Source organism: Elephas maximus, chromosome 15, assembly GCF_024166365.1.
Source record: "Elephas maximus indicus isolate mEleMax1 chromosome 15, mEleMax1 primary haplotype, whole genome shotgun sequence".
NCBI classification, from domain to species: Eukaryota; Metazoa; Chordata; class Mammalia; order Proboscidea; family Elephantidae; genus Elephas; species Elephas maximus.
This window is the reverse complement of record NC_064833.1, coordinates 19,933,990-19,946,500: the sequence shown is the minus strand read 5'-3', so window position 1 is coordinate 19,946,500 and position 12,511 is coordinate 19,933,990. Positions and strand designations below refer to the sequence as shown.

The 12,511-nt window shown below is 47.5% G+C and overlaps 1 protein-coding gene across 5 annotated transcripts in view; it reads left to right on the top strand.

Annotated features, from left to right (window-relative positions):
- ZHX2 (zinc fingers and homeoboxes 2) overlaps window positions 1–12,511 on the top strand; it is a 194,497-nt gene that overhangs the window by 24,127 nt on the left and 157,859 nt on the right. The window contains exon 2 of one of the 5 annotated variants that reach the window (XM_049854060.1): window positions 8,407–8,571. The exons of the other annotated variants lie outside the window; for them this stretch is intronic. The gene's annotated coding sequence lies outside the window, so the exon portion shown is untranslated. The remainder of the gene's footprint in view (window positions 1–8,406; window positions 8,572–12,511) is intronic. 5 annotated transcript variants of the gene reach the window in all.

Here is a 12,511-nt window from a genome sequence, read left to right as displayed (position 1 = left end):
TTAGCCAACCAACCATGTTCGCTTTCCTTAACCCACGCACTCGGGAACATCCTGGAAAAGTTGATCAGCAACTCAACCCTGGAAGCTGGGGTCTTTAATCTGGGTTTCAGGGAACCCAGAACACTCCCTTTGGCTCTGAAATGACCAGTGATCTTTGATGGCCTCATTGTTCCCCCAATTATGAAGTGGGCTAGAAACATGTAAGAGCTGTAGGAAATTTAGAAACAAATGCTGAACATTCAAGAAGAAAGGCTGAGTGCATTGACCAGCAACGGTCAATGCAATGGGCGGAATCTTCTATCTGGATTGAGTCGGGAGACCCAAGGCTGTGGCTTCTCCCCTCTGCACATGGTGGGACCACCCATACGAGCCTTTACCTCATTTGCAGAGATGAAATGAATAGGAGGGAAAGGGGGCTTTGAACGCTTGGCAGGAAAAAGGCATCTTAGCACACAGGTCTGTAGTTAAATTTTTTGGCTCTAAGTACAGCCCTCAATTGTCCCTCCTAATGTTATGCAGAGGGGCGGTCCTGATGATCTGAAAGTCCACCCAACACTTAAAAACAATCCACAGCGTATTTACCTTTCTTACATCTTGTAGAATACCATTACAGTTTGGTTTTGCATTGAGCATCCAGTCTGGCATAAAGAAAATTAGCATTTAACAAGCCCCTAGTTATTGCCAAGCGCTAATGATGTGAGCACAACAATAGTAACGCTAATGGCTAACAGAGCGAGCAGCCGATTCTCAGCACCACACAGGCATTAACTTCCTTTGCCTGCTGCCTACCAGGTTGTTACCATTACTTTCTAGAAAAAAAAAAAAAAAAAAAACAGTTACCGTCAAGTAGATTCTGACTCATGGGAACCGTATGTGTGTTAGAGTAGAACTGTGCTCCATAGGGTTTTCAATGGCTGATGTTTGGAAGTTGATTGCGAGGCCTTTCTTCTGTGGCACCTCTGGGTGAATTCGAACCCCCAACATTTCAGTTAGCAGCCAAGCGCATTAACCATTTGCACTACCCAAGGACTCCATCAGGTCCAGCTGATTCTTAAACCAGTGCTCTCTGCGAGGTTGGCAGTATGTGGAGGGATGCAGAAATGGTCAGGGGTTACCTGCCAGTTCTATTCAGTCAGTAGTTGAAAGCTTTTTGTGTATTCAACTCGGCCTGTACATTCCGTGTGCGTTAGAAGTGTTACGGATGCTGGACATTTTATTTATTCGTACAAGAAATACTCGAGTACCTACTGTGTGTCAGACACTGTGTTAAAAACCAGGGATACTACAGTGGTGAGTGAGATACTACCCTCAGTCTGGACTTGTTTATTTCTTCATGGACGTTTCTAGATATTTTTAAAATATCCTTGAAAGGTAACTTAAGAAGAACCTCAATCCCAACACCTAGCCCAGGGATGTCATGTGTTTGAGTTTGGCTCTGGAAACACTGCGTGTGGCAGATGGACTCTGCTCAGAAAGTAAAGACCCTCCTTAACCGACAGATCCTGTGATTCCCCAGCCGAGCGTTTGTTGGTTACCAACTTTGCTCTTTCCTGTGGTGAATGGTCAGTCAATGAATGTTAAAGCCAATGTCTGAGATCATCTAGTCCAACCCCTTGGGCTTTACAGGAGAGGAAACTGAGGTTCCCTCTGCTACTTTAAGATGTTCCCGTTTTAATGCTAAATCCAGAATAAGTGATATCAATGATAGAAACAGTACTATTCCCTCCCCTAGACTTACAATAAAGAGACAAAAAAACAAAACAAACTCATTGCCATCAAGTCGTTCCAACTCATAGCCACCCTATAGGATAGAGTAGAACTACCCCATAGGGTTTCCAGGGAGTGGCTGGTGAATTTGAACTGCTGACCTTTCGGTTAGCACCCAGGCTCTTAACCACTGAGCCACCAGAGCTGCATTAAAGAATCGAGGATATAATATTTTACCACTCATAATCCTTTACACCTTTGACAGTATGTCTTTTCATTTGACTCTGGTGGCTTTGTCGTTATTTTGCTTGTTTCTTAGTATTGGAATTTTGACAGAGCTAATCATTTCAGGCATTTTGGGGGGATATAAATCTGAGGAAGTAAGTCTATTAACTACTGTTTTGGTGAACTTCACCCTTTATAGCTCATGATTTAAATTTCGGCATTTGGTCCCTAGAAAATAATATTGTGACTTGATTGTCTCAGTGGAGTAGAGGACTTGGTTGTAGTCCTTCAACCAGATGCCAGTGAGTTGACTCCAACTCATGGTAACCTCATGTGGGTCATGGTAGAACCGTGATCCTTCGGGTTCTCAGTGGCTGATTTTTCAGAGGTAGGTCACTAGGCCTTTCTTCTGAGGCATTTCCAGGTGGACTCCAACCTCTCCAACCTTTCAGTTCACAGCCGAGCCTGTTACCCATTTGTCCCCAACCCTCCACCTTTAATTTGCAGGAGTAACAGGTACTTGCATGTACTTTTGAGAAAAAAAAAAAATGCTGTTGGTTCCTCCCAGCTCATCTGATACACCTGCAATTCAGGTGGCCTCAAGGACAGCAGACACTACTCACCATCATGACCCTTTTATCCCAGCCTCCCATCCCATCTCGCCCTCTTCCCCTGCCCTGGTTCCCAGGGTAGGTGTCGCCAGCATCTTGGCAGCCCCCGGTCTTTCTGCTCTGCTAGGCCCCCAAGGAAGTTGGTGCCTAAAACCGTTGGCATCTGTAAAAAGCTGTCAGGGACTCTGGCTTCCCTCAAAGCTCTGTGTCTGTGCTGAACAACATAGCAGAGACCGCATGCTGTAGAGACTACCCGTGTGCATAGTAGGTGCGCAATACCTGCCCATGGAATTTCTGAGGCAGGCAGCACCAATGGATCCACAGTGACCCTTATTCGGGATGAAAGCTGTCGGAGACTTGACACCTTGGTAATTTGACACCGTGTGCTATCTGTAACCCTAAGTGCAGGTTAACAGTGAGTGCTTGAGTTAATCATGAGACTAGCTAGTGGTTACCTGAGAACCAAATCTTTTCCCAAGAGGGGAAGGGGAGGGAGAGAGAAAGACAGGGAGGGATGGAGGGATGGGGGAAGGATGAGAATTTATTAAATTGCAGGAGCTAAAAAATAAAGAACTTTTTTTTTCATCTTTCAAAAACGTGGGGGACTTGCTTGAAAGAGTTATAAAAACAAAACAAACACCTACAACTGGAAGTTACGGTATGTGAACACAGGTGCGCACACACACGGCCCAGCTGAAAAGTTTAGTATTTCTGAGTCTTTTGTTTGATGGTGATTAGGTGTTTGTATACAACTTTAACCATAGCACACTGAAGCTGATGCTTTGTTTTGTTAAGTTCCAAGTTACAGATATTAAACTCTGAAGTCAAGGCTTTTAGTGAATGAAAAGGCTACATGTTTTTACAGTGTTTGGTGGTTAGTTTAAAATAACAACCCATGAAAGAAGTCTTAATTCTAGGTTTGCAGAAAGAGGCTATTTATTGCTAATTACCTACTTTATTGGCGTCCCTGCGTGGTGCAAATGGTTAACGCCTCTGCCACCATCTGAAAGGTTGGAGGTTCCAGTCTACCCAGAGTCGCCTCAAAAGAAAAGCCTGGAAACCCACTTCTGGAAAAGCAGCCATTGAAAACCCTATGGACCACAGTTCCATTCTGACATACATGGGGTCCCCATGAGTTGGAATCAACTCATTGGCAACTGGTTTTACCGACTTTATTAATTATTGAGTACCTGTAGTAAAATTCTTGGGGCATTTTGGGCAGATTGTCGTTTTTAATAAGGTGATTACTAAAGTAAACATTTTCTTGCCAATTCCCCGTAATGACCTTTTTTGCCAAATGGGGTTTCATACGTCAGGACTTGAAAACATTCCATATGAACAGAATTTGACACAGGGTTGCTGGGAACACAAAAGGAATGTTTTTGTTTTAGAAGAGAAGTGGAGACAGGAAGGAAGCAGAGATGTTTAGTAGTTCTCCCCGCCACCTACCCCGAATGCGCATTGGGAGAAGAGGGCTACGTTCTACGCCGTCTCTCTCTTTCTGTTTGGATAAGCCAATGTAGAACTTTCTGCTCTTCTGGTATAAGTATGTGGCCTGAAAGATATTTCATACACAGGCAGGGGTCAGAAGGCCTGGGGTCACCCAGTTCAGCCACCACTTCCTGCTGACTTTGAGTGGGATATTGGTGCTCTCTCTGGGCCTCTGTTTCCTTGCTTAAAAAGTGGAGGTGGTCTGTGTCCCCCGGCCACTTAGTTCCTCTCTGTCTGTCATGGGGTTCGCTGTGCTCACCCCAGGATGGCAGGACTTCTGCAGGTAAGGACTATCTGCCAGAGGCCTGCCAGCACCCTGGCTCCCTCGGAGCGCCCTGTTGATTCAGAACATTCTGGAAGTCTTGTGCAAAAGGACTTGACTTTCCACCGAAATCGCCGCACAGAACAGTTGTGACCTTGTTGAGCAAACAGGTCGCTGTGCACCGCTCCAGCAGGGTCAAAGGGCCGCCTGTCCAAGGGAGCGGATCCCAGCACAGTGGGCCTGCGGCTCATTTACAAGGAAGCGAGAAGGGGAAAGAGAAAGGATGGCAGGCCAGGGAGAGCTGGCAGGTTCTGCTCCATGGGCCTGGCTGGAGAAGCTAATGGGTCACCTCGGCGAGGGGGCAGAACTCTAGGGTTGCCCTCCACCCCTTCTCCTCTGGAATGCAGTGTTTATTCACTGCTCTGTGGATCGCTGTTTCTCTTGGGAAATCACTTTTTCCAGGGCTGGAGGAGGCTGGCAGGTTGTTCCCTCCTTCTCCCCTACCCCAGTTAGAGATCTTGGGACCAGAGGTGGCAGCAGGAGATGCTTTTGGAAAAGAGATGGAAGTGAGCCTGGAAGTGGTGCTGGGAACTTCAGAGAGCTCAGTCAGGACTGGAACACCCTGTCCTTCCGCCTTCCCTGTTCTGAGCCTGGGAAGGGGGCGGAGACTCTGGGACGTGGGGACTGGAAAGTGAAAGCCGCCAAGCAAAGTGAACCAGATTTCCCCTCCCGGCCCCCATCCTACCCCTAACAAACAACCCGAAAATGACACCAGGAGCAAAGATGCGATGCAAGCGTCACTTAGGTCGGTAGGTGGTCTGAACCCGACTTTTCGGTTTAAGCATCTGGCGTCTTTTTGTTAGAGGCAGTGATGGCGGCCCCAGTCCCTCCTCAGGTTCAGGGCTCTTGCTCACCTCGAGACCAGGGTTTCTCAGCAGCAGCCAGAGCAGTCTTTGTTGTGTCCAGTGCTCCCCCGAACCCCTTGTCAAAAGAAAAAACAACTTATAGCAGCCCCATGTGTATCAGAGTAGAACTGTGCCCCACAGGATTTTCAGTGGCTGATTTTTCAGAAGTAGATCACCAGACCCTTCTTCTGAGGTGCCTCTGGGTGGACTCAAACCACCAACCTTTCGGTTAGCAGCCAAGTGCATTAACTGTTGGCACCACTCAGGGACTCCCCAATGTCTCCAGACATTGCCAGGTGTCCTGTAGGGCGGAAAATCATCTTATCCTCCCCTCTCCCCGTCCCGTTGAGAACCTCTGGGCTAAATCACTTCCCCTATTTTGTTTTCTTCACAGCTCTCTTCACTCTCAAAATGATCTTGTTTTTTCCCTTGGTCAGTGCTTCTCAGCCCTGGCAGCACATTCACTTGAGAAGCTTTTAAAGTCCCAGTGCCTAGAACACAACAGAGAACCCCTGAGGGAGCAGGAGAGCAGTGGGCTGCAGACCCCAAATTCTCATAAAAAGACCAGACTTAATGGTCTGACAGAGACTAGAAGGACCCCAGTGGTCCTGGCCCCCAAACCTTCTGTTGGCCCAGGACAGGAACCATTTCCGAAGCCAACTCTTCAGACAGGGATTGGACTGGACAATGGGTTGGTGAGGGATACTGGTGAGGAGTGAGCTTCTTGGATCTGGTGGACACTTGAGACTATGTTGGCATCTCCTGCCTGGAGGGGAGATGGGAGGGTAGAGGGGGTTAGAAGCTGGCAAAATGGACACAAAAAGAGAGAGTGGAAGGAGGGAGCGGGCTGTCTCACTGGGGGGAGTGTAACTGGGAGTATGTAGTAAGGTGTATATAAGTTTTTGTGTGAGAGACTGACTTGATTTGTAAACTTTCATTTAAAGCACGATAAAAATTATTTTAAGAAGTCCCAATGCCTGGCCCCACCTCAGTAATTAAATCAGCATTTCTGAGATGGGGTCTGAGTACCTGAACTTTTTAAAAGCTTCCCAGGTTGTTCTGGACAGCCTGGGTTGAGGACTCCTGCTCTCTACCCCCTGAAGGGTAAGCCAACTGAGGCCTTGTACACAGTTGTGTTCGTCAGTAAACAGAATAGTGCCCGGCGTATAGTAGGAACACAGTGAAGATTTACTGAGTGAACAAATGCCCCAGGAAACCCATCATCACAGGTAGATGTTTTTGGTAGGGATTCTTTAATTCAACAAACCATTCATTAAGTGCTTGCCTTGTGTCAAGATAAGGAGCCCTTTGCTGCTGGTTCGAACCCACCAGCTGCTCTGCAGGAGGAAGATGTGGCAATCTGCTTCCATAAACATTACAGCCTTGGAAACCCTATGGAGCAGTTCTACCCCATCCTGTGGGGTCACTATGAATCGGAATCAACTCGAGGGCAACAGTTTATTTTTCAGACATGTCAGATGGGGTGAGAAATTCTGGAGATGTAGATGAGTAAAACTTGACCCTTGTTTTCTAGCAGCCTCTGTCTCCTGGGAGGCAAATATGCAAATACACAGGGCTGTCCTTATAATGCGATAATTGCTAGACTGGCTGGTGTCTAGAAAGCAGCTGGAAGATAGATTAAGTAGTTCCTAAAAAGACCCTCCAGCTTCTCTGTGTAAAGCATTTTATTTACATTTTCATACTTGACTCTCCTCACTACCCTGTGGAGTAGGTGAGGCTTGGGTTTTCCACTAAGGAAACTGAGGCTCTGGGAGGTTAAAGAACTCCCCTGAAGTCACCCACCAATATGTAGCACAGGCTGGATTCAAACCCAGGTCTCTCTGGAAAGCCCGGTATCTTTCTACCTCATGACGCTCTGTCCTAGAACAGAGGGCTCCGGATTTCCTTGTGCACACGCAGCCCGGCCCGCCTTACGCACACGCAGGACCGAGGTCCAGAGAAGTGGGTCCTGAATACCCCTGCTGCCATTAACCAAATGTAGACGATTACCCTCCATGGGTTTCCTGCCCCTTGAAGGTTTCCGATGAAGGCCCTTCTCTCTCTTTCATCCTATAAAACCAGAAATCGGATTGTCTTAGTTTGGGTTTCCCAGAAGCAGACCCAAGACAAAGATTCCAACGTGAATAGGATATTTGGGGCATGAAAGAAGCACTGGTAGGGGAGCCAGGGAATGCAACAGGGAGGAGAAACCAAAACCAAATCTGTTGCCATCAAGTAGATTCTAGCTCATAGCGACCCTATAGGACAGAATAGAGCTGCCCCATAGGGTCTCCAAGGCTGGTGTGTTCAAACAGCTGACCTTTCAGTTAGCAACCGAGCTCTTAACCACTGTGCCACCAAGGCTTCTTCAGGGAACAGACCCAGCCTGACCAAACCTCTTGCCGTCGAGTCAATTCCAACTAATAGCTACCCTACAGGACAGAGCAGAGCTGCCCCATAGAGTTTCCGAGGCTGTAAACCTTACAAAAGCAGACTGCCACATCTTTCTCCTGTGTAACAGCTGGTGGGTTCAAACAGTCAACCTTTCGGTTAGCAGCTGTTGAGCAATTCCGACTCATAGCAACCCTGTAGGATGGAGTAGAACCGCCCCCATAGGGTTTCCAAGGAGCGGCTGGTGGATTCAAACTGCTGACTGTTTTGATTAGCAGCCAAACTCTTAACCATTGTGCCACCAGGGTTCCTCAAGGAAGAGAAGGCACCAGTAAATGGTGCATTACCCGTATCAAGCAAGTTCCCACTGTGGGCAGCAGAAGTATAATCGCACTGGGGGCTCTGGGCAGCAGTGCAGAGTGCATGCCTCTCAGAGTTATCCCGTTTGCGTGTTGAGAGAGACGTGGTACTTACTCACCAGCTCCCATCAATCACTGGCTGTGGGCTGCTGCCAGAGGAGGCATAATTCCCCTGCACTTCAGGCCTACCACCAGGGAGTACAGTGGGCATCGGAAACCAGAGAGAGCCCCCAGGCAAGGACACACAGGTGCCTGTGGTTAGCAGTGACGTGCTGTGTAGCGGGAAGGGCAGGGAGGCATGAGCGGGTGCCAACAGCATCTATGCCCAACACAAAGGAACCCCTCTCAACTATAATTCTTTAATTTTCAGTCCCATTTATTGAGCACCTATTGTATATAATGCTGTATGCTAGTTTGAAGGTTTGAAATAGAAAGTAAGACTCTCTGTCTTTAAGGAGCTGAAGTCATGAATGGATCACCCTGTATAAGCATCATCCCTCGTCAGACATCCGCATCAGAACGTCTAAGTCCCAACTCCTTGGTACAGGATTCACGGCTCTCCAAGATCGGGACCCAGCCTGTCTTAGTCATCTACTGCTGCTGTAACAGAAATACGACAGGTAGATGGCTTTAACAAACAGAAGTTTATTCTCTCACAGTCTAGTAGGCTAGAAGTCTAAATTCAGAGTGTCAGCTCCAGGGGAAGGCTTTCTCTCTCTGTCAGCTCTGGAGGAAGGTCCTTGTTATCAGTCTTCCCCTAGACTAGGAGTTTCTCTGCACAGGAAACCCAGGTCCAAAGGACACGCTCTGCTCCCAGCGCTGCTTTCTTGGCGGCATGAGGTCCCCCCTCTCTGCTCACTTCCCTTTCCTTTTATCTCTTGTAAGATAAAAGGTGGTACAGGCCAATCCCCAGGGAAACTCTCTTTACATTGGATCAGGGATGTGACCTGAGCAAGGGTGTTATGTCCCACCTTAGTCCTCTGTAACATAAAATTACAATCACAAAATGAAGGACAACACATAATACTGGGAATCCTGGCCTAACCAAGTTGACACATATTTTGAGGGTACACGTTTCAATCTATGACACAGCCTCATGGCTTGTCGTACACCACCCCCGTCAGATCTCTGCTCCGAGATTTCTGAATGGCTTCTAGCTCCTAAAATAACTCCTTTTCTCTTTCTCTCCCCATTCTGGACCTTAGCACATTCTAGTCCCTCTTCCTTGTTGCCAGGATAACTCCCTACTTGGTGCCATAGTGGTTAAGTGCTGGGCTGCTAACCAAAAGGTCGGTCGGCAGTTCAAATCCACCAGGCTGTCCTTGGAAACCCTAGGGGGCAGTTCTACTCTGCCTTATAGGGTCGCTGTGAGTTGAAATCAACTCTAGGGCAACAGGTTTGATTTTGGTTTATTCATGAGTCAGTAATCACCTCCTCCAGGAAGCCATCCCTGGCCACCATCCCCACCCCTACTCCCTTGGTGCTCTTGGCCTCTGTGAAGCCCCCCCCGCCCCGTTCTTATTCTTATCAGAGTCATCATCACACAAGTTTGTAATCACTTCTTTACCCACCTGTAAGCTTTGGGGAAGGCAGGCTTTTGTGTCTTTTTCATTGGACATTAAAGCCAGGCCTGGGTGTAAAAGCTAGACCTGAGTTGGAAACTCACCTTAACTACTTCCTAATTGTGAGGCTGGAGCTGGATTTTGAAGCCCCAGTTTTCCTGTCTGTGAAAATGAGTATAGTAATGCTTACCTTAAAAACAAGAAAACAAACCCCATAGGGTTTCCAAGGAGCAGCCGGTGGGTTCAAACTGCCAAGCTTTTGGTTAACGGCCAAGCTCTTAACCACTGCGCACAGGGGTGTTATAAGCATTTGGGAAAACTGCCGAGGACACAGTATGTGCAGGTGCCTGAGTTAGGACCCCAGCAGGAAATACATGGCAGGTGCAAATGGATAATGAGGACAGTTAATGAAGGGACTATTGAGAGAGGTGTGGGCAGGGGTGGGGACGCGCCTGGGCTCACAACAGCTGGAAGTTCTACCTCCCTAGTCCCAGAGGGGCAAGAAGAGGAGTGGTCACTAGAACTCAAGGGAGGCGTAGCTCTAGGAGGGTGGCTGCCCCACGTGACAATAAGGAACGCTTTTGTTGTTCGATGCCATGGAGCTGATTTCAACTCATAGTGACCCCATGTAACACAGCAGAATTGCCCCATGGTGTTTTCTAGGCTGTAATCTTTATGGGAGCAAATCTCCAGGCCTTTCTCCGCAGAGCTGCTGGGCGCATTTGAACAGCCATCCTTTTGGTTAGCAGCCGAGCACTTAACCATTGTGCCACCAGGGCTGCTTATGCTAAGGAATAAGTGTTAACATTTAGTGTGGGCCTGCTCAGGCCAGGCATTGTTGTAAACACGGTGCCTCATTTAAGCTACATTTACAGGGTAAGTGTTGCAGCCTACCCCATTTGGCAGATGGAAAAGCTGAGCACAGAAAAGATTTAAGTAATTTTCTCTGGGTCTCATGGGCAAGGAGGGAGTGGGGGATAATACCTTGACCTTATTCTCCTTTGACCTTCTGACCTCAGGCCAGTTTTTCCCACTGGTAGAGCTCACCTGGAGGCCAGGGGGTGAGGGTGCCCATTGATGCAGTCCACTGGGGTCGCAGAGCAGGGTGGGAAAGGTGGAGAGGGTGACCCGAAAGCAAAGGGAAGATACCCAACACAATAGGCGATCGAAATATGGGAGCTGCTATTGCTGCTGCTGGAAACCCTGGTGGCGTAGTGGTTAAGAGCTACAGCTGCTAACCAAGAGGTTGGCAGTTCAAATCCACCAGGCACTCCGTAGAAACTCTATGGGGCAGTTCTACTCTGTCCTATAGGGTTGTTATGAGTCAGAATCAACTCGACAGCAGTGGGTTTTGGGTTTATTGCTGCTGCTAGGGGCCCTGGTGGCATATTGGTTAAGTGTTTGGCTGCTAATGGAAAAGTCAGTGGTTCAAACCCACCCATCGGCTCCGCAGGAGAAAAGACCTGGTGATCTGCTCCTGTAAAGATTACAGGCAAGAAAACCCTTAAGGCAGTATTACTCTGTCATATAGGGTTCCTATGAGTTGGAATTTACTCAGCAATATTAACTGCGGCTGTTGCTGTTGTGATGGGATCTTCAGAGCCTGGGACAATGCCTAACACCTAGCAGACGAGCTCAGATCATTTTCAGTTGAATGAAGAACCACTGACCTATTCACCACAAATGATAGCTAAGTCACTTGGGCCCTAAATAGCATAGTTATCGAATAATGTAATTGAAAGTATTATCCCTTTAAGCATCTGGTAATGTAGGCAATGGCTTACTCCTAAGGGTTTTAATAATCTTACCTATTTGTTGACTCAGTGAATTCTTTTTGATGATTATTCAGGATTACCAGCCTGCATGGGAAGAAAAGCAAAAACACAATAGTCTGTGTTATGGGTGGAAATAGAAAAACAGAATTGTTCCTTCAAATTGAAATGTTAGGCACTTGGAAGTAGCCTTTTCCTTTAGGTGGACATTTTAATGCTCTGACCCAAGTCCAATCCACCAGGGATTTCTGGAAACCAAGCGTGATGCCCTGATCGATGGTGTCTTAGTCATCTAGTGCTGCTGTAACAGAAATACCACAAGTGGATGGCTTTAACAAAGAGAATTTTATTTCCTCACAGTAAAATAGACTAAAAGTCCAAATTCAGGGCATCAGCTCCAGGGGAAGGCTTTCTCCCTCTGTCAGCCTTCTCATCAATGTCCCCCTGGACTAGTAGCTTCTCCGGTCCAAAGGATGTGCTCTGCTACTGGCACTGCTTCTTTCTTGATTGAGGTCCCCAATTCTCTGCTTGCTTCCCTTTCCTTTTATCTCTTGTAGGATAAAAGGTGGTGCAGGTCACACCCCAGGGAAACTCCCTTTACATTGGATCAGGAATGTGACCTTAGTAAGGGTGTTAGAATCCCACTCTTACCCTCTTTATCATAAAAGTACAGTCACAGAATGGAGGACAACCACACAATACTGGGAATCATGGCCCAGCCAAATTGATATACCCATTTTTGGGGGGACATAATTCAATCCATGTCAGGTGGGTACCAGGCAATGAGGAGAGAGATCATGGTGCTAATGCCTAAGACTTAAGGCTCCACAAGAGTGTGGGAAGCCAGGCTGGCAACAAAGGGTCATAATAATTGTGTTTTTCATGTGCAGGCCTTGTCCTGAGATGATATGTGTTAATTTATTCCATCCCCATAACCACCTTTTATGCTGGGTGCTGTTATCAGCCCCGTTTTGCAGCTGAGGAAACTGAGGCACAGGGAGATTAAATAAGTTGTCCAAGGTCACTCTGGCAGTAAGTGGAAGCCCCCTAATTCAAGTCCTGGTAGTCTGGCTCCAGACACTGTTTACTTAACTGCTGCGCCTGTTGCCTCTCCCATGATGTTACTAACCTGTGTCCACTGTGAGTGACTTAAACAACAGAGCTGAGACCTCGGCTCAGCCCTGTTATTTTACAGATGAGGTTCAGAGAGGTACAGTGACCTGCCC